The sequence below is a fragment of the Carya illinoinensis genome, chromosome 11 (assembly GCF_018687715.1).
Source record: "Carya illinoinensis cultivar Pawnee chromosome 11, C.illinoinensisPawnee_v1, whole genome shotgun sequence".
NCBI lineage: Eukaryota > Viridiplantae > Streptophyta > Magnoliopsida > Fagales > Juglandaceae > Carya > Carya illinoinensis.
The window spans coordinates 23,107,810-23,134,203 of NC_056762.1; the positions used below are offsets into that span (position 1 = coordinate 23,107,810).

Below are 26,394 nucleotides of genomic sequence, written 5' to 3' on the forward strand. Positions count from 1 at the left end.
GAGCATGTAATTCCATAGCTCATGCCTTATGTCAAGATGCACTAAGCATCAGTAATAACATTACTTCTGTTGATGCTATTCCCTTTTTTATCTGAACTTTTTTATAACTGAATGCAAACTAGATGTTTTTCCTAAAAAACAAAAAAAAGTTCATGGACAAACCCTCACAAACTCATTTGCCTTCAGCTTATAGAGCTCTCGATACCTTAAGGGTTCCATAGGCCAAGGGATTTTCTTATCATCAAGATCATGTCTAGACTTAAAAGCATATAGTGATTTTGATTAGGCTACTTGGCCCAAGACTAGAAGGTCTATTATAGGTTTTTGCATATTCATTGGGGATTTATTGATAAGTTGGAAATCAAATAAACAAGTTACTATTTCTAGGTCCTCAGTTGAGGCAGAATATAGGGCATTAGCTTGAACAAGTTGTGAAATCATGTGACTTCTTGGTTTGCTGAAATAATTATTAGGAAGCTCGATGTAAAAGCATTACCTCTGCTGGTGTCTATATTGTAGCAAATGATTACTTGTAAATCAACAGAAGATCAAAAGTTAATTTTAGGACTCTTTCTTTCTAGCTTTTGTAATGTATGTATATCTACTAGTTTTGTATCATTAAGACAGATCAATGAGAATAGAATTTCAATCCTCACCATCTCTTTATTTCGTATTTCTGTTATGCTTTTAACAAAAAATAGAAAGGCAAAACATGTCTCCTGCACCCCCCCATTTCCTCTTCACAAGTCGAAATTCCCAATTCCACTTAAGCCTGCCTTCATTTCCTCCAGCTCCTCCGTCAGACCTTCACTAGCATCTAGTTCGTGCGACAAGAGATCTGTTTCAATTTGTGAAATGCCGAAGGAATGTCAAGTTAGTACGGGCTTTTGAGCCTTTTAGCTGCCTCGCCACTGCATTGTACTCTTGGGCTGCTTCCTCTGTGGTGTCGTACATACTAAGCTAGTGCCTGCATAGCCCTACATAGCCAACGAGGCTGCCATTATGCCTCCTTATTTCGATTTTTTCCCACCAATTCATTGCACTCATTGCCACAATATTAGAGAAAAGGGGGGGGGGGGGGGGGCTGGGATTTATGGAAACTCTCTCTTTCTCCTCTCTTTTCTTCAAATCTTTCTCACAAAATGTTTTGATTTTTCCATTTTGGAAATGTCACTGGGACAGGCACCTGAAAAATCCCCACAGGTGAATGATGATGACACTCACGATCTCTTATTCACTAATAGAGGCTCCTGCTCATGGATTTCGTGCCTGTGCTCGACGCTAGGCTTCACCATTGGATCATCATGGTGGGAGCGAATCAAGAAGGTCGAGAGTGAGGACTGGTGGTGGACCCAAGGGTGGAAGAAGTTTCGAGAGTGGTATGAGCTCGTGGCTCGTCTGAAATGAAAGACATTTGTTCATCGGTTCAAGAAAAACCACACTGGATTGGAAGCGTTCAATGGGCATGGGAAATTCAACTATGATTCTTTGAGTTATGCACTGAACTTCGACAAGGGGATGGGGGCAAAACAACCATTTGGATGAGGATTATTTGGGCTGCGACTTCTCGTGCCGATATGCTTCAATTCTAGCTTCAGCTAAGTCGTCAATGGATTTGGGGAAGGATGCTCCATTGTTCACGTGACAGGCATGATGGTAATAGAGGCAGTTTTAATGTGGATCTTAGCTCCGATGTTGGGGGAGAATCATAGGAAGCTTTCATGGGAATAGGTTTCTCGCGCTTGAAAGCAGATGAAATTGTTTAGTGGGCGTAGCATTTTCTTTTATATAATCTAACACCCAAATAAAATATACCTCATCCCTAATTAATTCTCTCTCTCTCTCTCTCTCTCTCTCTCTCTCTCTCTCTCTCTCTCTCTCATTTTTTTCCCTTTTTAATGGGAAAGCCAAAGTATAAATTATTGCATATACACGTTGCATCATCATACTATCATTTTTCTTTAAATAACACTTTCTATATATTCAATTTCATCTTTAAGATAGACAAGAAATATATAAATTATGTAACACAATCTTAACAATATATACATATTACATATTATAGAAGAAAATTAATTATACAATACAAATGTGTGGATCTTTTTCACTATGAAAATCTAATAGACATTGTAAATACTTACATAAGTTTGGTCGAAAGTGATGAGTGTGCGGAAGTGCACTCTAAATACTCTATTATTGGATTAAAATGCTAAAATGTGAATAGAAATAATAGAAATTAATATGCATTCTTGAATTGAGTTTCTATTTATTTTGGGATATTCCTAAGCATATTTTTATGTTTAATTTTAGAATTTATAAAATAGCAAATCAAAACCCAGTCAAATTCAAAGGAAGACTTTCATGGGGTTTGAGAGAAATTTGGATCAAGAAAAGAAAGAAAAAAAATCACAAAAGGAAACTGCACGAAGTCCAAGTCTGAAATTTGGTAGGAGACAGCCAGGACATATTTTAGTATTTTAATCATAACTTTCCACTCATTACATGGTTTGTGGCATGATGGTAGATATACTTGAGATATGACAAAAGTCAACTTAGGATCAACGTTTGAGCCTTTCAAGCTAACCCTTTCTATCATAGATCCCTAGTAGCCAATTTTGAGCTAATAAACACATGTAGTTTTTTCTTTTCGTTTGCCCACATCATCCACACTTCTTCATATTGGAGTATAGCCTATACACTAATTTTTCTACCATTTTTACTTTCAACTGCATACTAGGTGTGGAATTTGCATTTTCTTTCTTCTGTGTTGGTTTCTCGAGTATTAAAAAAAAAAAAAAGCCAAGGTTGGGTAAAAATTGCAAGAATACCAAAGTGGCATGTGTTTGTTAATCAAATTGTTGAAAAAAAGAGAAAGAAGAAGGAAAAATATTATTATTTGATGATCTGAAAAGTTAGAGAATACATCAAGTAAGAAGTGTGGTCTACTGAGATATTTAATAAGATTTCCTTTGTATGTACTTGAAATTTTTTGAATCATTTTTATCTTTTTTTTTTTTCATATAGCCTCGAACCCAAGCCATGTTGCAATCTTTTGTGCTTACCATTCTGATCCTAAGTAAGTTTTTGGAAAGAGTGGTGGAAGTCTTATTTGTTAGTGTTCATATTATAAGATCAATATTTATTTGTTGCTTGTACATAATTACCTGATTCCCCATTAGAGTGTTTGTATACCCATTGTCAACTCCATAGAGAGAATCCTCACACGAAACACTTTTATACCTGTGAGTTATGGAGTTGAATCTTTCACTTGAGATGTTCTTGATGTTGCATGTGTCAGAGCTACTAGTTAGATGGATATAGTTTGGAACACATACACACTCTGTGGATTACTATAGGTGGATTGCTTGTAATAGGGTTATTGAATTCCTAAAATTGCTTTGATATGTGAATATGAAAAGTGTGACTTGGTGGCCTTTGTGTGTGATTTTGTTTGGTCTCTTTCGTTGTTTTGATATGAAAATTGCTAGGTACTAGCAATGAGTAAGCTGGTGGGTGTGACGAGTGCACGAAAGTGCACTCTACATACCCTTATGATTGGATTAAAATGCTAAAATATGAATAACAATAATAGATATTAATGTGTAATCTTGCTCCTCAAACCCATGAGTTTCTATTTATTTTGGGATACTCTTAAAAAGATTTTTATGTTTAATTTCAGAGTTTATAAATGTGACGCCCCCAAATCCCCACGCACGGACACGGGAAAATCGAGACGTCCGGATGATGACATCATGAGTCACCACCCTATCAACGAGTGCCAAGTGTGTGTATAAGCAACAAATGTGCACGAGGATACACGCAGCAGATAGCAAAGTCATAAACTAAGTACCAAAATTTTTCTTAGTTTAATACAAAACTGTTCAAAACATACATAATAAAATATTACATAATACAAATATAAATCAAATCAAACGACAAAGCATAGACTTCAACTCAGAACTCCGGCGGAGCCGCATCCTCGGGCTCAGCCTCCTCCTCGAACTCTGCACCAAAAATCTACGTAACCAAAAATGGTACCGCAGGTAAGTAAAATCCAAACACCACTAGATACAAACATATTAAACTCCACAATATGCATGAAAGAATGCAAATGCTCGCATCCCATAAAATCACATTTTTCCACGCATGCCAGAAACATATCGTTTAAAACCAAGCCACAAACTGGATCAAAATCCTCAAAACCAAATCTCACAATTTTCTCAAAAAATGGCTCGCATCCGAAAACCATAAAAATGATCCAATTATGCATGCACCATAATTTCCTCTAGGGATCATCCGCACACCCTGGCTCTGTGCCACACCGTAGGTAACGACTACGCGTGTGACACCTAAACGAGCGATGCCCAGACTAGCGCCCAGTGCGTACTTGGCCAGGCCATCCTCTAGTCCTCGCCACTCTAGGGACCACGGAGTCGACACGATAGCGTTACCGTATCGTGCGATCTGGTCGTCGCCCTGCGACAACCCAGGGGATGTTACTCAGTATTATCCATTCTCGAGTGACCAGAGGAGCTCCACCGAGATAATAACCCATCCTGACTTGGGCTCGTGAGACACACGCACCTGAAAATCCATTTACGCTAACAAAACATGATTTTTTCAATTAAAATAAAATGCACATGTATGCAATATGTAACACACGCCTCATGGCACAAATAACCAACCAATCACAAGCAACCAAAACCAAGCACACCGTCCTCAATCCATCCGACCCCCGAACTCTTCGGACTCAGTCCGGAATCAACCAACCAACAAATAAATATTTATTGTAAGAGCAAAATATATTTAAATCTAAAAATAGAGTTTGAAAAATACTTACTGTGCTTTAAAGGCAATTATTTCTGAGATCAAATACTTGATAAACTCCGAAAGCTAGCTTGAGAATAATTTAGCAAAAATTACAAATTTTAGGATTAAAAAGAGTTTCGAAAATAAAGGGATTTAAAGTGAAATTTTTGAAATTAAGGGAGCTGATTTTATTGAAATAAAATGGAAGTGTAGCTCACGGCTAGAATTGAAAATCTACAAGAACTGAAAATGAAACTCATGGTTTGATGGGCAACACGGGCACGGATTTAAGGTCAAACCAGAACACGGACAAACCAAAATAAACAGAAAAGCAAGGGAATTTCATAAGCATAAAACCAAAAATATCAAAGAAATTAACAAGAGAAATGGGCATGGAGGCTTCACGGTTTGGGATCCAAAATAGGGGCATGGGTTGCTCAAAACCAGAGCACGGTTTAGCCAAAAATAGAACAAAAGTGTCTAAAACTACCGAAAATTAGAAGGGATGCCTCACTACCAAGAACACGAAAATAATAGAGGCAAAGAGAGGGAAACCGAGCAAGATATGAAGTATATTTTTCGGCACAAAACTAGGCAAATCCGACTTCAAAGAACATGCTAATGGGTCCCAATCAATAAAAAAAAAAAAAACAAGGATCAAGCCACAAACTAGGACCCAAAAATACAAGAGGAAAATGAGAGAAAATCGAGCATGAATAAGAGAGCTAAAAACAGGAGCAAGACCCACGGTTTCACCTGCAAAATAAGAGAGAAACATATGAAATAAATTGAAGAGGAAGAAGAAGAAGATGCACGGCAAGAGAAGAAGAATAGATGGAGAAGAAGAGATGCAGCTGACCGTGCGACAATGAGCTGAAAATGAGGCTAAAACTGAAACTGAAAAAGAAGAAGGAGAAGAGGAGTAGTCGGCGCATGGAGAAAAGAAGAAGAAGAAGAAGAAGAAGAAGAAATGAAGCAACCTATGGGCTTTCAAACGGCATCGTTTTGGAGGGGAAGGGCTGGGCTTCATGGGCTGGGCCAAATCTGGATGGGCTTGGGCTCAAATCAAGCAAACACACACTAAAACAACCCACTTCGAAAAATAAGCTTCCAAGAAAGCAAAAGGCATATTAAAATAATTAAAATTCAAATAAAAACACTATAACTCAATATTAATAAAATAAAATATTTAAAACTCAATAATAGAATATTTTAAACTAAAAAGAAATTTAAATGCGAAATAATAACTAATAACAAGAAAGCACAATAAAATAATTTATACAACTTAAAATCATAAAATGAACCCAACGAATAACACATTAAATTTTAAACAAAAGAGTCATAAACCATAATAAATAAAATAACATTTCTATATAAATACACGTAAAAACGGGATATCACAATAAAAGAGCAAGTTAAAGCCTAGTCAAATTCAAATGAGAACTTTCATGGGGTTTGAGAGCAATTTGAATCAAGAAAAAAAAGAAAAAAATTTTTATCTTTTTTTTTTTCATATAGCCTCGAACTCAAGCCATGTTGCAATCTTTTGTGCTTACCATTATGATCCTAAGTAAGTTTTTGGAAAGAGTGGTGGAAGTCTTATTTGTTAGTGTTCATATTATAAGATCAATATTTGTTTGTTGCTTTTACATAATTGCCCGATTCCCCATTAGAGTGTTTGTATACCCATTGTCAACTCTATAGAGAGAATCCTCATACGAAACACTTTTATACCCGTAAGTTATGGAGTTGAATCTTTCGCTTGAGATGTTCTTGATGTTGCATATGTCAGAGCTACTAGTTAGATGGATATAGTTTGGAACACATACACACTCTGTGGATTACTATAGGTGGATTGCTTGTAATAGGGTTATTGAATTCCTAAAATTGCTTTAATATGTGAATATGAAAAGTGTGACTTGGTGGCTTTTGTGTGTGATTTTGTTTGGTCTCTTTCGTTGTTTTGATATGAAAATTGTTAGGGACTAGCAATGAGTAAGCCGGTGAGTGTGACGAGTGCACGAAAGTGCACTCTACATACCCCTATGATTGGATTAAAATGCTAAAATATGAATAACAATAATAGATATTAATGTGTATTCTTGCTTCTCAAACCCATGAGTTTTTATTTATTTTGGGATACTCTTAAAAATATTTTTATGTTTAATTTCAGAGTTTATAAAAGAGCAAGTTAAAGCCTAGTCAAATTCAAAGGAGAACTTTCATGGGGTTTGAGAGCAATTTGAATCAAGAAAAAAAAGAAAAAAAAAACACCAGAAAACTGCAAGAAGTCCAAGTCTGAAATTTGTTAGGAGGCAACCCTGGATATATTTTGGGTATTTTAATCGTAACTTCCCACTCACATATTGGATTAATGTGATTATCGATGCATTGGTAAGCTATCTTAAAGGGATATAAATTTGTCTCTAATAAGGATTTCTAAATTCAAACTTCTGAAGTATGTATGTGACTGTCCAAATGAGTCCTAAAATTTAGGTATTTTTTTTATACGAGAATCATGAAGACATTAGGGTTTCTTTCCTACCCTATATAAGTATATCATTAGCATGAAATTGAGAGGGGAGAGAGGCACAAGTGGACGGATTGATGAACAAAGAGACAAAATTAATTTCCATGGCCACCGTTTGCTTTATTTTTCTCTTGAGATTTTTGTTGTCCATTATATTTATATGTAACTAAATCTCAAGTAGGGTTAGGAATGAACTTGCACATTAGATGGTATTTTTAACTAATTTTTAATTTATGTATTTGATTTTAAAAATTTAAAAATCTTTTGTTTTATCATTCTCAATTCATTGTTGATGTTTTCTTCTTTGAATAATTATAGAATTTATTCTGTTTATGGATTCAGTCATGCTTTTTCTATTGAATGGATTAGTTTTTTGATTATGTTTGGATCAATTATTTATCTATATTGATTTAATTATTTGATGCAATATTGCTCATTGAGTATATTGTTGCATTTGGATATTTTTAATAGTGATAATAATTTACATATTTTAAAAGTGGTAAATGATTTTTCAAAGGATTACAATTAGTTTAATTTTGGTTTATAAATCTATATTTTCTGATTGAGAATTTTTGGAATTCATTTCTCAATTGTGCAAGAGATTCCCGACGCTCTACTGTTGACTCACTCAAAAATGAGTAGCACTAAAGCTATCCCAAGTGCAGGAGGATGTCGTGTAATAATTTAGAATAAATTCCTAAATCGTCTCCTTAGGGAAAGTTATTTAGAAATCAAACTCGTTGAAAAAGGTGAAAAACTTCACAAAGAGAAAATAAAATGATGGTATGTGCAATGGATGGGAGAGGACACTAGTCTTGGACTAGATTCATATTTTTGGATTTTGATTGTCGGATCGGAATGTAAAGGACTAATAGATTAAACTCAGAAATTAATAAAACTAAATTAAGAATTAAACTAAATTAGGAAGTAATTGACAAAACATGCACTGAAAATTGAAAAGCCCCAAAATCAATGTTCTAGGGTTCATCATTGTATCCAAATTACAAAATCTCAAATTAAACCACCGTAATTGTAATAACTATTAAAATGAAAGCTTAACGAAATGATAAAAATTAAATAAGATGAATTAAATGAATAACAAATAAATTACTCAAACGTCTAAATCAAAATTCTCCAAAATAATTCAGAAACTCAAAACTGAAATGAAATAGCAAGTAGGGAATTGAAAAGATCAAGCCAATTGAATGGAGATGAAGATTCGAAGCGGTGGAGGAGGCTGAGCTGCAGTGGCAATTGGACCCCTCAAGGAGTTCTTCAATCTGCTGCAGTGTGAGCGAATGATCCAGTGGAAATTGTGTAGCTGCGTGAATGATTGATGTATGAATCCTCCTCTCTAAATCTAAATGAAAATCAATGGAAAATAATGAATTCCCAGTGTTTCTCTACTCAAAACCAAGTTTTCCCAGCCAAGAGTCAGCCATAAGATGTAAAAAATCATTTATATACTCTGATGGCGGAATAAACCCTAATCTGTAAAATACGATATTCGCTCGAGCGGAGTGTCGAGCGAACATCGAGCATTCGACTCTACCTAAGTTCGCTTGAGCGGCCTGTCGAGCGAACATCAAGCGTTCGACTCTGCCTGAATTCGCTCGAGCGGCCTGTCGAGCAAACATCGAGCCTTCGACTCTGCTTGAATTCGCTTGAGTGGCCAAATGCCTCCGCTCGAGCGATCTCTTTTCCAGCAGCTCGCTCGAGCCCACTGTCGAGCGGAAGTCGAGCGTTTGAATATGCCTGACTTTGCTCGAGCGGCAGCTTCTGGCATTCATGCTTTTAATCAATTAAAATCACAACTTTGATTTATTCATTTTTCCATATAAAACCAATGATAAAGTAATGAAAGAATTAATATATATTGGTTCCAAAGGCATTAAAAATGCAATAATTCAGCTCAATTACACCCCCCAACTAGCATTTTGCTAATCCTTGAGCAAAATAGCGAAAATTAATTGAGATGAATATTGCATAAAGATCGAAATTCAAACAAAAACAATCAAACATAATTCTGAATTCTCACAAAAGTGACACGTTACTACTCAACTCCCAAGGGTTATACCCACCAAGACTATCTCAACAATTTTTCACAAAGAATTAAGGCAAATATCTCAGAACTTAAATGTGTGTGTGGAGCTAGACCGGTTGTGTGTTCCTCATTACTATCCATGATTTGCCATAGGATTTTTCAACCTTAAGATTAATCATTGCTGATTCTAACTACCTCAAAGCCCAAAGGACTAGCAGTTTTCATGCCAGCTCTGTTTTTAAAGGTTGGACACTCAACCCCCAAAGTCCTGGGTAATCGTTTCTAGCCCTTTTTACTTAGGAAAGTTCACTAAGTTGCCTTTATTCCTTTTCTCTCTCTTTTTTTTTCTTTTTCTTCTTTTCTTTTCTTTTTTTTTTCTTTTTTTCTTTTTGGCATGGCTCGGTAGTTCTGCAGTTTACTTCTCCAGTGTTAAATCAATGAATGGTAAATAAGGAACACTACAAGCGTAAGCATGTGCAAAATGTCCTTCAAAATTTGCCTTTCGTTCTACAAAAATTTTATCAAGTTTCATCTCAATAAGCATAACATCCCGGTGTTTCAAATCACATATCAACAAAATATAATGCATCAAAAATCATGCTCTATGTTTAAGCTTGAAAATAAATCTTCACAAATGATCCCGCTCAACTACTCCACCAAGATGCTCAAATTTCACAAATCTTATTTTTTTATATTATTTTTTTTAAACTGTGCACACATGCTACCCCCCAACTAGTGAGAGACATAGTCCTCAATGAGTCAAACGAAAGAAAACAAAGTGCACAGAAAAAAAAAACAAAACAAACAAACAACATGAAATATAAAATCAAAGCAAAAGAACAAATAAAAACAAAGCAAGTAAAGAAAACTGTAAAGAATGCGAAGCAAATCAAAACACTTCCCTGGGGTCTTGCACAAGCAAGATCTCTTCATGTGGATCAGAGACCTTCAGAAATGACTTTAGATGTTGTCCATTGACAGTGAAACTATTACCATTCTTCGGATTGACAATGTCTACCGCACCATGAGGATAAATGGTATTTACAATGTACGGCCCACTCCATCGGGATTTCAACTTTCCAGGAAAAATGTGCAAGCGAGAATTGTAAAGGAGAACTTCCTGGCCAAGTGTGAAATGCTTTGGATGAATTTTCTGATCATGCAAATTTTCATGCGTTCCTTTGCAATCTGAGCGTTGTCATAAGCATTCCGACGAGCTTCATCCAATTCATTGATTTGCAATTTTTTCAACTCTGAAGTTTCATCAAGTGACATGTTAACATGTTTTATGGCCCAAAGAGCTCGATGCTGAATATCAACAGGTAAATGACAAGTTTTACCATAAACTAATCGATAAGGAGACATCCCTAGATTTGTTTTAAAAGCTGTCCTATAAGCTCACAAAGTATCAAGAAGTTTAACCGACCAATCTTTCCTATTAGGCTTGGTGGTTTTCTCTAAAATAATTTTTATCTCTTTGTTTGCCAATTCAGCTTGCCCATTTGTTTGAGGGTGATAAGGGGTAGAAATTCTGTGTGTAATACCATATTTCTTCACAAGTGTAGAAAATGATTTGTTGCAAAAATAAGAACCCCCATCACTTATAAGAACTTTTGGCATGCCAAAACGAGCAAACAAAGATTGCAAAAATTTCAGGACAACATGATGGTCATTTGTTTTGCAAGCAATAGCCTCCACCCATTTTGAAACATAATCCATAGCCAATAGAATATATGTGTTTCCAAAAGAAACTAGAAAAGGTCCCATGAAGTCTATTCCCCAACAATAAAAAATTTCTAAAGTAAGAATAGGGGAAAGAGGCATCATGTCTCTTTTGCTAATGGATCCCAATTTTTGACAAGACTCACAAGCCTTGCAAAAATTATAAGCATCTTTAAACATGGAAGGCCAGTAAAAATCGCTTTGCAAAATTTTTGAAACTGTTTTCTTTGCTGAAAAATGACCACCACATGCACTCATATGACAAAATCTCAAAACCGAAGAAAACTCATCATCAGGAATGCATCTTCGAATCAATTGGTCCGAACAATATTTAAAAAGATATGGATCATCAAAATAAAAGTGTTGTACCTCAGAGAGAAACCGACGCTTATCTTGGGTGGACCATTCAGAAGGCATTCGCTCAGTCACCAGATAATTTACTATGTCAGCATACCAGGGAGCTCTATCAACCACAAACAGCTGCTCATCCGGGAAACTATCATCAAGAGGAAGGCTGCCATTTGAAGAAGGAGATGATGACAATCTAGAGAGGTGGTCAGCTACCACGTTCTCAACTCCTTTCTTGTCCTTAATGTTGATGTTGAACTCTTGAAGTAATAGAATCCAGCGAATCAAGCGTGGTTTTGCATCTTTCTTAGCCAACAAATACTTAAAAGCAGAGTGGTCAGTGAAAATAGTAACAGGAGAACCAAGAATATAAGTCCGAAATTTATCAAGTGCAAAAACCACTGCAAGCAATTCTTTTTCAGTAGTGGTATAATTTTTCTGGGCATCATTCAAGGTTCTACTAGCATAATAAATCACAAATGGCCTATTATCCACTCGCTATCCCAAAACAGCTCCTAAGGCATAGTCACTAGCATCTGTCATAATCTCAAAGGGAAGGTCCCACTGCGGAGGTTGCACAATAGGGGCAGTGGTAAGCGACTTTTTCAGGGTATCAAAAGCTTTTTGGCACTCATCAGTCCAAACAAATTCAATATCATTTTGTAAAAGAGTGCACAAAGGTTTTGCAATAGAACTAAATTCTTGAATAAACCGCCTATAAAAGCCAGCATGACCAAGAAAAGAACGAATATCCCTAACCGTCCTAGGAATAGGAAGTTTAGATATTAATTCAATCTTTGCCTTGTCAACCTTTATACCCTCAGAAGAAACAATATGCCCCAATACAATGCCCTGAGTAACCATAAATTGGCATTTCTCCCAATTAAGTAAAAGATTTTTTTCCTCACATTTCTGGAGAATACGTGCCAAATTATGCAAACAACTCTCAAAGGACTTTCCAAAAACAGAGAAATCATACATGAATATTTCACAAATATCATCAATCATGTCAGAAAAAATACTCATCATGCATCTCTGAAAAGTAGCTGGAGCATTACACAAACCAAAAGGCATTCTAGTAAAAGCAAAAGTGCCAAAAGGACAGGTGAAAGTGGTTTTCTCCTGATCCTCAGGCGCTACAGCAATTTGATAATAACCAGAATAGTCATCCAAGAAACAATAATATGCATTACCAGCCACTCTTTCTAAAATTTGATCCAAGAATGGTAAAGGAAAATGATCCTTCCTACTGGCTGAATTAAGTTTTCTAGAGTCAATGCACATTCTCTAGCCAGTAACCATTCTAATCAGAATCAACTCATTTTTATCATTTTTTATGACAGTCAAACCAGATTTTTTTGGTACCACTTGAGTTGGATTTACCCACTTACTGTCTGAGATAGGATAAATGATACCTACTGCGAGTAGCTTAAGCACTTCCTCTTTCACAACTTCCTTCATGGTAGGATTGAGCCTACGTTGAGCATCACGAACCAGTCTAGCATCGTCTTCAAGATGGATTTTGTGGGTACATACAGCGGCATCAATGCCTTTGATGTCAGCTATTGTCCAACCAATTGCGCCTCGATGCTTCCTTAATACTTCAATCAACTGGGTTTCATCCTTCTGATTTAGCTTTGAGGAAATCACCACCAGAAAAGTGCCTTCTTCAGGACCTAGGAACACATACTTTAAATCTTGAGGAAGTGCATACTTTAAATCTTGAGGAAGTGGTTTCAGTTCCAACTGGGGAACTTCTTCCTCTGAAGATTTAAGCATGTCTGGTGGTGGTAGAGCTTCAAACTGGGGTTTCCATCTTGCTCCCGCAAACTGTACTTCAAGTGGTAATGAAGAATTTGCAAAACAATCAAAAAAATCAAAGTCATCTTCATTGATATGATCAATTTTCTCATCAAGTAAAAATTCAGGTGTTTGAAAAATATAATCATCATCAGAGAAGGGAGAAGTTGAGCAAATAAAATCTGTTGGTGTCAAACTCTCCACAGCATTCAAATCACTTGTGTCATCAAAATGTGCTGGCATCTTGCAAGCGTTGAAAACGTTCAACTCAAGTGCTATGTTCCCAAAGGTAAGCTTCAAAACTCCACTTCTGCATTGATCAATGCATTTGATGTAGCTAGAAATGGTCTTCCTAGGATGACAGGAGCTTGGTAAATAGTGGAGACCGGCTGCTGCATGTCAAGAACCACAAAATCCACTGGGTAGTAGAATTTGTCCACCTGGACCAACACGTCCTCTACAATACCCCTCGGTACCTTAACTGATCTGTCAGCCAGCTGTAGCATGATGGAGGTCTTTTTCAGCTCACCCAATCCCAACTACTCATATACTGAGAACGGTAGCAAGTTCACACTACTCCCCAAATCAAGTAAAGCTCTCCCAATGCGTGATTCACCAATCATAATGGAAATGTTGGGAGAGCCGGGATCTCCAAACTTCTGAGGAGTCTCGCTCAATATCAATGCACTAACTTGCTCCGTTAGGAAAGCTTTCTTCTTCACATTCAGCTTCCTCTTCACTGTGCACCAGTCCTTCAAAAATTTTGCATATAAAGGCACTTGTTGTATGGCATCCAAGAGTGGAATATTGATCTTCACTTGCTTGAAAATCTCTTGAATCTCCGTGTAATACTTGCTCTTTTGGCCATCTGCTAATCTCTGAGGATAGGAAACCACAGGTTGGTATCCCTTACTAGTCTCAACATCTACACTCACAGGCTTCTTTAGCTTTGGTCTCACTACCTCTGATTCTTTCTCAACTTCATCAGTCTCTGTTACATCTTCAGGTGTAGGACCAACTACCTGTGTGTCTATAGGCATCTCTGGTTGGGGAACTTCCTTCCCACTTCTCGAAGTAAGAATTGCTTTTGCTGTCTCAATAACTTCCCCTGAGACATTATGCACTTGCTGTTGTTGTTGCCTGTATACTTGAGGATTAGGCTGAGGCTGTGCTGGAAATTTCCCTTTCTCTAGGGTGCTCAAGGTTGTGCTCATCTTATTAATAGTGCCTCACAACTCATTTATGGCCTGAGTGTTCTGATTATTTGTGGTGGCCTGAATCTACATGAATTGCTGAAGTGTATTGGCGATCTGAGCCATACTGTCATCTAGAGTCTTCTTTGCAGATGATGAAGGCTGAGAACTCTGTGCAGCTACATGAGGCTGAAATCCAGGAGGAGCTACATAAGGATAGCTCTGAAGATTCTGATATGGCGGATACTCGTGCTGAGGAGCACCTTGATTAAATGACTGCTGCTGAGGTGGTGGGGACCGACCAGGCTGATCATTTCTCCATGAGAAATTTGGGTGATTCCTCCACCCCAGATTATATGTGTTGGAGAAAGGCTGATTCTGTGCTCTATTAACCCAGTTAGCTGATTGCATCTGCTCAGACCCACCTTCTTGAAATACTGGCATAATCGAGCAGTCTTGGATCTTATGGATTGAATCAGCACATATAGAACATGCCTCTACTACTTTCATAGCCTTCACTTTTTCCATTTCCATGACCTCTAGTCTTCTAGTCAATGCAGCTATTCGGGCTTGAATGTTAGTGTCTTCTTTAAGCTCATATCTACCCCCTCCAGAAATTGCCCTTAGTGGCTGTGTTGCTAATGGAACTCGATCAGTACGAGTGTTCCACTGTTGTGCGCTCTCAGCAAGGTAGTCAAAAAATGATAGTGCTTCATCAGGTTCCTTGCTGAAGAACTCCCCATTGCACATTGTCTGAACAAACTGTTTGCATTCTGAAGTGAGACAAGTGTAAAAATAGCTCACCAACCTCCAAGATTCAAAACCATGATGTGGACAGATGTTCATCAAATCCTTAAATTTTTTCCAACTGGCCTGAAAGGTCTCATCAGGTCTCTGATTGAACTGACTGATTTGCTCTTGCGAAAATTTTTGTAAGAATTCACGCTGCATATCAGACCAACTAGAAATAGAATTAGGTCTCAAAGAATTAAACCAAATCTTCGCTTTATCCTTTAAAGAGAAAGGAAATAAACGAAGTCTAATGAATTCATCAGTAACAGCCCTAGTGATAAAAGTAGTGCAAGCCAATTCAAAATCTGTCAAGTGCTGGTAAGGACTCTCAGAATCCATCCCGTGGAACTGAGGTATCACTGACATCATGCCATGCTTAATAGAGAAATTAGATGCATTTTCAGGTAAAACAATGCATGAAGGTGTAGTGGTGCGAGTGGGTTGCAAATAATCCTTAAGAGTGCGTGGTGCAGGTGCAGCCATGTTTTCTGGTTCAATTTCCTCACCTGACTCACTAATAGAAAAGACAGAAGAGCTATCTATCTCCAAACTGTGTATACTACTCTCAACACTCGATGTGACTCTATGCAACCTATTTGAACTGTCCCTTACCTATGACATGAAACATCAGTTTAAAGAGCATAACAAAAATAACGAGTTTAAGTTTAAGCTAAAATACTTTCCCCGGCAACGGCGCAAAAAACTTGACTCACTCAAAAATGAGTAGCATTAAAGCTATCCCAAGTGCAGGAGGATGTTGTGTAATAATTAGGAATAAATTCCTAAATCGTCTCCTTAGGGAAAGTTACTTAGAAATCAAACTCGTTGAAAAAGGTGAAAAACTTCACAAAGAGAAAATAAAATGATGGTATGTGCAATGGATGGGAGAGGACACTAGTCTTGGACTAGATTCATATTTTTGGATTTTGATTGTCGGATCGGAATGTAAAGGACTAATAGATTAAACTCAGAAATTAATAAAACTAAATTAAGAATTAAACTAAATTAGGAAGTAATTGACAAAACAAGCACTGAAAATTGAAAAGCCCCAAAATCAATGTTCTAGGGTTCATCATTGTATTCAAATTACAAATTCTCAAATTAAACCACCGTAATTGTAATCACTATTAAAATGAAAGCTTAACGAAACGATAAAAATAAATAACGTGAATTAAATGAATAACAAAAAAATTACTCAAACGTCTAAACCAAAATTCTCCAAAATAATTCAGAAACTCAAAACTGAAATGAAATAGCAAGTAGGGAATTGAAAAGATCAAACCAATTGAATGGAGATGAAGATTCGAAGCGGTGGAGGAGGCTGAGCTGTAGTGGCAATTGGACCCCTCAAGGAGTTCTTCAATCTGCTGCAGTGTGAGCGAATGATCCAGTGGAAATTGTGTAGTTGCATGAATGATTGATTGTATGAATCCTCCTCTCCGAATCTGAATGAAAATCAATGGAAAATAATGAATTCTCAGTATTTCTCTACTCAAAACCGAGTTTTTCCAATCAAAGGTACGTCCTAAGATGTAAAAAAAACATATATATACTCTGACGGCGGAATAAACCCTGATCTGTAAAATACGATATTCGCTTGAGCAGAGTGTCGAGCGTTCGACTCTGCCTGAATTCGCTCGAGCGGCCAAATGCCTCCGCTCGAGCGAACATCTTTTCCCACAACTTGTTTGAGCCCACTATCGAGCGGAAGTCGAGCGTTTGAATCTGCCTGACTTTGCTCGAGCGGCCAGAAGCCGCCGCTCGAGCGATATGTACCATAAAGCATATTAATCAACAGTTGATAAAATTAGAGTAGAAATTCATGCTTTTAATTAATTAAAATCACAACTTTGATTTATTCATTTTTCTATATAAAACCAATGATAAAGTGATGAAAGAATTAATATATATTGGTTCCAAAAGTATTAAAAATGCAATAATTCAGCTCAATCAACTGTTTATCAAATTTGAGTACTTTTTTCGATAGTCACTTTGCTTCACTTTAATTTACATTTAAAATTAATTTTTTTTCTCCATTAATTATTTAATATTTTTCTTTAATTTCTTTGTTCCTTCTGCTATTCTTTTAATTTATCTCTCTATAAAATCGACATCCCAAATCTATGCTATAACTACTATATTATTCTTTGGGCGTAATTGGGAAGCTACCCAGTATGCAAATTATTATGCACACATTGATTTTAAGATTAATGAATTTTTTTTATTGCTATTTTTCATTTTGATTTAAATAATATAACTTTAACAAAAACATGCTGGTCCATGAATTTTTTTCATGAACAAAACTTTCTTATTTAATAAAATAAAATAAAGAGAAAGGAAAAAAAAGAAAGAAAAAAAAGAAAAGAGAAATGGAGTAGTTTTTACTGTCTTTTTTCCTCTGAGATCCACTTCTTGAGATGGTACCTAGATTTCAAGTCATAGCCGGCATGCTGAAAAGCAAACACAGTATAACCCACTAGCTAGGCTGGCCACCTCATCTCTGTTAATAGTATAGCCATCAAACAATATTATATTCAAACAATAAAACGTCAACACAATATAACCCACGTCCACCATAGCCATCTTGTCCATCCTCTTGGTCACATCCCACTAATTAATAAACGCGTGACTTATCTTTTATTTATTTACTTTTATATATTTATATATATATATATATCGTGACTTATCTTATGTATGTAAGAATGACTAAAACTGGCCTGTTTGTATGCATGTCTCGTATTTCATTTATATAGAATTTACAAGATAGCACAACAGAGCTTTACAGTTGTACAAGAAATAAAGTTGGAACTATATAGCTGTGAAAGAATCCTATGTCAATGCTATTTACAGTAATGCGAGACTAACGTATGCTTAAAATAAGAAGGAAATCAGCAACTATTACAGGAGAGATCTGGGGAGATAATTATGGAGTTTCGGGAGTTACGGCTGATATGTCTCTTCATTCCCCCTTAAGCTCAAGGAGGGATTGGTCCTATGCATAGCTTGCAACGGTTTGGTAGGCACTTGGGATTGTATAAGGACTTTGTGAAAATGTTGGCAACCTGGTCCTCACCCGAGACGTGTAAGTTTGACCACGCCATGAGCTACTTGTTCATGGATGAAGTGAACATCAATTTCAATATGCTTAGTTCGATGTTGAAAAATGGGATTCCTTGCAATATTAATAGCACTCTTATTATCCCAATTCAGCGTAGGAATAGGAACGGAGTGACCAAGACTCTTGAACAAATTGACATACCACATTATCTCAGTTGTGGTGGAAGCAAGGGATCTGTATTCGGCTTCAGCAGTTGATTTTCATACTGTGGCTTGCTTCTTTGCCCCCCAAGATATGAGATTAGGACCAATACAAATTGTGAAACTAGTAGTTGATCTATGATCATCTTGAGAACCTGCCCAATCCACATTGCAATATCTTGAGATAGTTGCAAGTGGACTTTTAACATAATGCAGACCAACGTTGATAGTTCCTTTTAAGTAGCAAAAAATGCTTTTGGCTGGGATAAGTTGAGGTTCACAAGGAGCTTGCATAAACTGGCATACATAATGGACATCAAAGGCGATGTCTAGCTGTGCGAGGGTGAGATATTGTAGAGAGCCAACCATTTGCCGATAAATAGTTGTCTTTGAGAGGAATGCCATCATTTGTAGAGAGTTGCACGCCAGATACAAGAGGGGTTGAAATTGATTTAGCACCATCAAGTTCGAATTTCTAGAATAAGGAGAGTAGTAGCGCGTCTGATTAAGAGTAATGTTGGTTCTATCCTATATGACCTGAAGTCCAAGAAAATAGTGCAAGTCTCCAAGATCCTTCATGTTAAACACTTTAAACATATGAGATAAAAATGTATTGATAGAAGAAATGGAAGAGCTAGTTATAACAATATCATCAACAAAAATTAGGAGAATAATAATATCCATAGCTTGACGACGAAAAAATAGTGAATTATCATATGGACATTTTTGAAAGCCCATTTGCTGGATATAGGAGTTGAATTTCATGTACCATGCTCGGGGAGCTTGCTAAAGGCCATAAAGTGCCTTGTGTAGATGATAAACATAGTCTGGATATTTAGGATCCTTAAAGCCAGGTGGTTGAGTAAGATATACTCTCTCTTGCAAGTCATCGTGCAAAATTGCATTACTCACATCAAGTTGCTTCAAAGGCCAATATTGAGAAAGTGCCATGCTCAAAATCAAGCGAATTGTTTTTACAACAGGGCTAAAGGTCTCATCGTAATCAAGGCTCAGTTGTTAAGTAAAGCCTTGTGCTACAAGATGAGTTTTATACCTTTTGATAGATCCATCGGCCTTGGTCTTGCTTTTAAATACCCGCTTACTACTGACCAAGCTCATATCATTTGTCTTGGGTACTAAAGTCCATGTTTGCTTGGCTTGGAGAGCATCAAATTCGGATTGCATGGCCTACTTCCAAAGAGGATCTTTAAGGGCATGTTTATAGCTTTGGGGCTCCTTCAGTTGACTGGCCAGCTCTATCATAAAACAAGTGGGAATGGGATGTCCTGTAGCTAGAAATACTTTGGTTCTTCGAGTACCATCTTGATTCCGTGTAACCATTGGATGAGTGCAAATTGGTACTGTAGGTATGTGAACTTGAGGTGAAGTAGGAGAGGAGTCTAAAGCAGGTAAAGTAGGAGGTTTTGGTGCAATTGGCAGTGGCACATCTTCTGAGCTGGTATTTACATGAGAATATTGGTCAAGTATTGTGTGAAGAATTTTGGGTAGATGTTGAAGTTTGAAGAGCTGGACAGGGGAACCATATGAATTTTGTTGTGTGGAGAAAGGAAAAGTTGTCTCATAAAAAAGACCATGCGTGGAGATGAACACATGGCCTATGGTCAAATTTAGACAAGAATACCCTTTGTGGTTTGAAGAGTAGCCAAGAAAAACACATCTAGTGGTTTTGAAATCGATTTTAGAATGGCCAAAAGGAGTTAAATATGGGTAACATGCACAACCAAAAATTCATAAAGAGGTATAACATGGTGGAGGTTTAAAAATGAGCTCATAGGAAGATTTGCCATGAAGAATAGGAGTGGGTAGCCTATTGATGAGAAAAACTAATGTGGTAAAGGCCACAGTCCAAAATTTTGATGGAATAGAAGCATGAGCCATTAAAGTGAGACCAATCTCAACAATATGGCGATGGCAGTGTTCAGCTAAGCCATTTTGTTCCTTAGTTTTGGGACAAGATAATCGATCGAGGATCCCATTTGAAGCAAAATAATGTTTTAATGAGGTATTTACAAACTCTCCTCCCTCGTCACTTTGAACAATTTTCACTTGAGTTTGAAACTGAGTTTCTAGCATTTAAAACATGCGGGAAGAATATGGATGAAATGCGTGTGATGCCCCCAGATTCTGCTTGGGATCGAACGGACATCTGAAACATTGGGACATGCAACACAAGGTTACCTGCCCCCGTTTATGATATATAAGATGCAATGTTCCTAACATGCATATATCATTATGCAATATTTGCAATGGATAATTTTTTTTTCTTGAGCAATACTATGCACCAAACTTATAACATCCCAAATAGTTAATTCGTAATCCAAGCATACTTAACAAAATAAACATCTACGATTTTAGTACGAGTCTTAGAAGATTGTAATCTCAAAAACATGGGAGACCGGACTCCATATTTACATTACCAAAATACACTATTGAGGAAGTTTGTTGAGTAACTCGACTAACGAGGCTAGAATATTGTCCAAAATCTAACTATGGAAGATGTAAGCTCCGCGTCATGTCTGTGGCGTCTAGTCAACCTCCTCCTATCTACCAATGTTCACTCCTTGCTTTGATCCTGACACATTGCCTACCATTCAGGAGGAATGGTAGTTGGGAATACCATATTGAGATTTGATTACAAATCTCAGTAAGTTAACAGGAAACTCCCACACAGGTTGATGATGCATGCATGGTAGTAAAAGCATGAATGCATAATTAAAGTCGTAAGTAAGCATAGTATAACTTGACACATAGCATGGCATAACTGAGATAACCTGAACTGAAAATGTGAACTGAACTTGACTTAACATGACCTGAACTTAAACTTAAAATATAACACAGACGAGCAACATAACATGAACATGAACTTGAAACATAACATGGACTTGAAACATAGCATGAACGTGAACATACATAACATAAACATGAGTAGAACATGACATAAACGTGAACTTGAGACATAATGTGAACGTGAACATAACATGACATGAACGTGAACTTGAAACATAACGTGAACATGAACATAACATAACATGAACGTGAGCTTGAACATAATATAAACGTGAACATAACATGATGTGAACATAAAATTGAAACTTAACATGAACATGAACATAACATGTACGTGAACATAACATAACATAATATAAACTTGATCTGAAACTTGACTTAACATGGACTTGATTTGAAACTTATTCTTAGCATAAACTTGATTTGACTTCTTTACTTAACATGAACTTGGACTTAAATTCTGACAATCAAAATGATTTCGCTAGTCGTTTCGTCAGGAATAGTGAATAATTAGAATGATTCTGCCCAACATATTCCATCAGAGATACTCAGACAATCAGAATGATTCCATCGTGAGTATTTTACAAAATACGTATCCTAGCAATCATAGTGATTACACTAGGAGTACCTAGTAATAGTCTAACAATCAGAATGATTCCATTGCGAGTATTTTAAAATACGTACCCTAACAATCATAATGATTACACCATGAGTACCTAGTAATACTCTGACAATCAGAATAATTCCATCACGAATATTTTAAAACACATATCCTAGCAATCACAATAATTTCATCACAAGTATTTTAAATAAGATACCCTAACAATCAGAATGATTACGCTAGGACTACCTACATAATTGAACTTGAACGGCATTCTGACAATCAAAATGATTTTGCCTAAAGTACCTCTTGTGAATTACAAATGGAGATGCTTGAACAATCATAATGATTACATCGCGAGTATCCTAGACATAACTGACTTAAACGTAACTTGAAAGACATGACTTACTTGAGATGAAAACATTTCGTAACATGACCGAACATGTAACATATATCATACTTAACATGACATACTTGCAACAATGAATATTACATGATATGACATACATGTAACATATGACATACTTAACTTGGCATACTTATAACATATACCAATACATGACAGAATAAATTATGTAACAGATAAATATTCATGAAAGAATAAATCATGCATAACAGATAAACATGTAATGATGTGGCATGGCATGGCATATATGATAACATACGTATATAAATTGTAGTTCCCTTACCCATTGCTTCGTGACATTATTATTGGTTTTAAATAGAAAAATGGTTAATAAGCATAAATACGAGTTGTGATTTTTAATTGATTGATATCATGTTTATGTTCAATTTTATAACTATGATTTAATTGGACAATATTTCCTCTCATATATAACATATTTTTGATAATCTATTTTTCATTTTAATTTATTTTTTTAGTGTTATTTTAATCTACTTATTTTTAGCTTTAATAAATTTCACAAGGGATCCGGTTGGAACTTTTGACCAAAAGCACATGCTAATTGAGAGAAATGAAGAGAAGGAAGGAAACGGTGGACTTGGGTAGCTAAAAAGTACACAAAATGAAGATGACTTTGAACGTTAAATAACTTTCGGTGGTGACTTTCTTACTTTGGTTGTTCATAGACGCACGCGGTCTTGAGTTATGGTTTGAACAAAAATCACAAGTTGAAAGTGGGTTTTACGTAAAGAAGAAAATGGTTTTTGGACACCACATGCAGCATGAAAGTCATAGAAGGGGGCTGAAACCAAGTGGAGGCAAGCACGTTGAAAAAAAAAACAAAGAGAATGTAGTGGGATTGAATGAAGAAAAAGGAGGAAAGCACGCTTGAATTTTCATGAGGGCAAGGATATCAAACAAAAAGAAAAAGACACTCCCATTCTGACTTTGGATTTAAAAAGAAGGACTTATGTGAAGGAGTGTTATCATTGAGGAGAGAGGCTGGTTTTCAGAGCTGAAATGAAAGGTGGGCGCTTTTTTTTTTTTGGAAAAACATAGAAGTGAGAGCTGATAAGGGGACGAGTTTTACATAAGAAAACATGGAAGGCTTACGAAAAGAGAAAAGAGGAGGCTTACGAAAGTGGAGTGGGACATAAAACAGAGAGTGAGGTTTTATGAAAAACACAAAAAAAGAAAGAGAGGTTTTACAGAAAGTTAAAAAAGAAGAAGAAGAAAACAAGGGGGCTTCCATTTGGGTCTTTGACGTTAAGCTGAGAGACTTATGTTTGATCGGTAGTTGGCTACTTTCCAGGAAGGAGGAACTCACTCTCTTGCTGGCTCTCAATGCTTCTTGTGCAACTAGAACTTATTGACCTGGGAGCCTTTGGAATAGAGTAAAAACTGGACTGTGATGCTCTGTTTTTAGAGAATGAAAATAGAGAACTAGCGGAGACTGTGTAGGCCTGATGTTCAGCTGTTTTAGCATGGTTCAGTGATAGAAGGAGGAGGAAGCCGAACAAAGCACTGAAAAACTGAAGGCTGGTCTGAGCTTCAGCAAGAGGGAGAGAGAGGCAAGGACTTCAGCGTTGGTTTCTTCCGTGAGGAGAGTTTCATTTTCTTGGCTTCTGGAGTTATGGACAAAAACGCATCAGCAAGGCAGATCGTGGCCTTCGAAGGACAATAGACAGCACGGGCAGGGGAGTCCTTTTTGTTTGGACGGAACTCTCTCATTTTTTATTGTTTTTTTTCTTTCCGTTTTATTTTCAGTTTTCATTTGGCGACAAGTTATTTGTTTTGCTTTTGTTATACTTACATTTTTGTTCGACGTCGGGATTTGGTTTTCGGCTAGGTTTCCAGATTTTATTGTTTTTAAGTTGTTTTCTAGTATTTCTTGTGTTTTATTTTAGTTTTTTAATGGAAAATATTTATGTGATTTCTATAGCACTTGTGATGAACATGGTTAGCTAAATTTTCATACTAAGGTTAGAAGTGAAGTTTAATGATTTAAACATTGTTTTTGGATCAACGTAAAATTTATTTTGTGGGTTTGATCGATTGAAGGATTTATTATTGAATATTTTGATTATCTATATATTTATCTTGATTCATTGTGATTACTGAATACAGTGAATGCTTGAAAAAATTTCTGTGATATTCAAATGAGTTTGTAAAGGTTATAATCATCAATCGTTCATGCTTAATCATTAGTGACTATTTTTCTAGACCTTAAATGCTAAATCTTCCAATTAAACGGAATCATTATTCTAGTTTAATTGATGTAAATCGATCGGAAACAATATTATAAATTATTTTAGTTTACCATATCAATTCATTTTTATCATTTTAGTTTTATTAAGTTATTTTATAAATCTTCATCTCAGTAATTTTATTTTATATTCGATTGCACGTTTCTTTTAGTAATTTCTTTTCATTGTTTGAGTTTATTTTCTTTATCACAAAATTCAATCCCTATGGATTCGATCCTGTGAGGTACTACAACACCTGTATACTTGCAGGAAAATTACACTAAATTTTTGATTCATTAGTTTGAGGAAAAATTTAGGCGCAACAAGTTTTTGGCGCCGTTGCCGAGGATGTTGATTTCAGCCCCAATTAGGTGCAGTAGAACTTTAAATAATGCTCAAATGAATTATTCAACAACTGAAAAAGAGCTACTTATAGTAATTTTTGCACTTGACAAATTTCGCTCTTATTTGATTGGGTCTCAAATTGTCATTTTTACTGATCATGCTGCGTTGAAGTACCTTTTAGCGAAAAAAGATGCAAAGCCCAGGTTGCTTAGATGGATCCTTTTGCTGCAAGAATTTGATTTGATAATTAAAAATAAAAAAAGGAATTGAGAATGTTGTTGCTGATCATCTGTCTAGACTTGTTCTTTCAGATTCTATAGAGAAAGTTCCTATTAGGGACACATTTCCAGATGAATGACTTTTTGGTATAACTCAATTGCCTTGATATGCTGACATTGCTAATTTTCTTGCTGCGGGTGAAATTCCTCACATTTGAACTCAACAAGATAAGAGGAAGTTTTTTTGTAGAGGTAAGAAAATTTTTTTGGGATGATTCATATTTATTTAAATATTGCTTAAATTAGATAATTAGACGATGTGTTCCTAATAATGAATTTCAAAGTGTGATGTCTTTTTGTCACTCTGGGGCATGTGGTGGCCATTTTTCTGGAAAGAAAACTGCTTTTAAAATTTTTCAATGTGATTTCTATTGTCCTACCATTTTCAAGGACACTCACGAATTTTGTAAAACTTGTGAGCGTTGTTAAAAATTGGGAGAGATTACCCGCCAGAATATGATGCTATTAAATCCAATCTTAGTTGTTGAAATATTTGATTGTTGGGGCATCGATTTCATGGGACCCTTCCCAGTTTCTTTTGGCAATCTCTACATTTTGGTAGCTGTGGATTATGTGTCCAAATGGATCGAGCCTGTTCCATGCAAATACAATGATCACAAAGTGGTACTAAAATTTTTGAAAGAAAATATTTTATCAAGGTTTGGAACACCTTAAGCATTTATCAGTGATGGGGGTAAACATTTTTGCAATAAGCCTTTCGAGGTCTTAATGTGAAAATATGGTAATACTCATAAGTTTGCTATCCCTTATCATCCACAAACAAGTGGCCAAGTTGAGGTATCTAATCGGGAAATCAATTTTTTTTTTAGAAAAGACGGTTAACCCAAGTCGCAAAGATTGATCTTTACAACTAACCGACGCACTTTAGGCAAACCGTACTGCTTTTAAAACCCCGATTGGTATGTCTCCATATCGACTCATTTTTAGAAAGGCATGTCACTTGCTTGTGGAATTGGAACACAAATCTTATTGGGCAATCAAGCAATTTAATTTTGATGTGGATAAAGCTTACTCTCTTTGTAAATTTCAGCTTAATGAATTAGAGAAAATCAGGAATGAATCTTATGAAAACTCTTGTATTTCCAAGGAGAGAATGAAAATTTTTCATGACAAAAATATTTTTCGAAAATCTTGAGCCTTCCCAAAAAGTTTTATTGTATAATTCAAGGCTCCATTTGTTTCCTGGCAAACTTCAA

General features: G+C 36.2%; 1 long non-coding RNA gene across 1 annotated transcript; it reads right to left on the reverse strand.

Annotated features, from left to right (window-relative positions):
- Positions 1 to 4,944: 4,944 nt before the first annotated feature.
- LOC122281815 lies at positions 4,945 to 5,758 on the reverse strand. The gene is made up of 2 exons (XR_006230324.1): positions 5,669 to 5,758; positions 4,945 to 5,565 (listed from the first exon to the last, which is right to left on the reverse strand). It is a non-coding gene; the product is annotated as an uncharacterized LOC122281815 (long non-coding RNA).
- Positions 5,759 to 26,394: the final 20,636 nt, after the last annotated feature.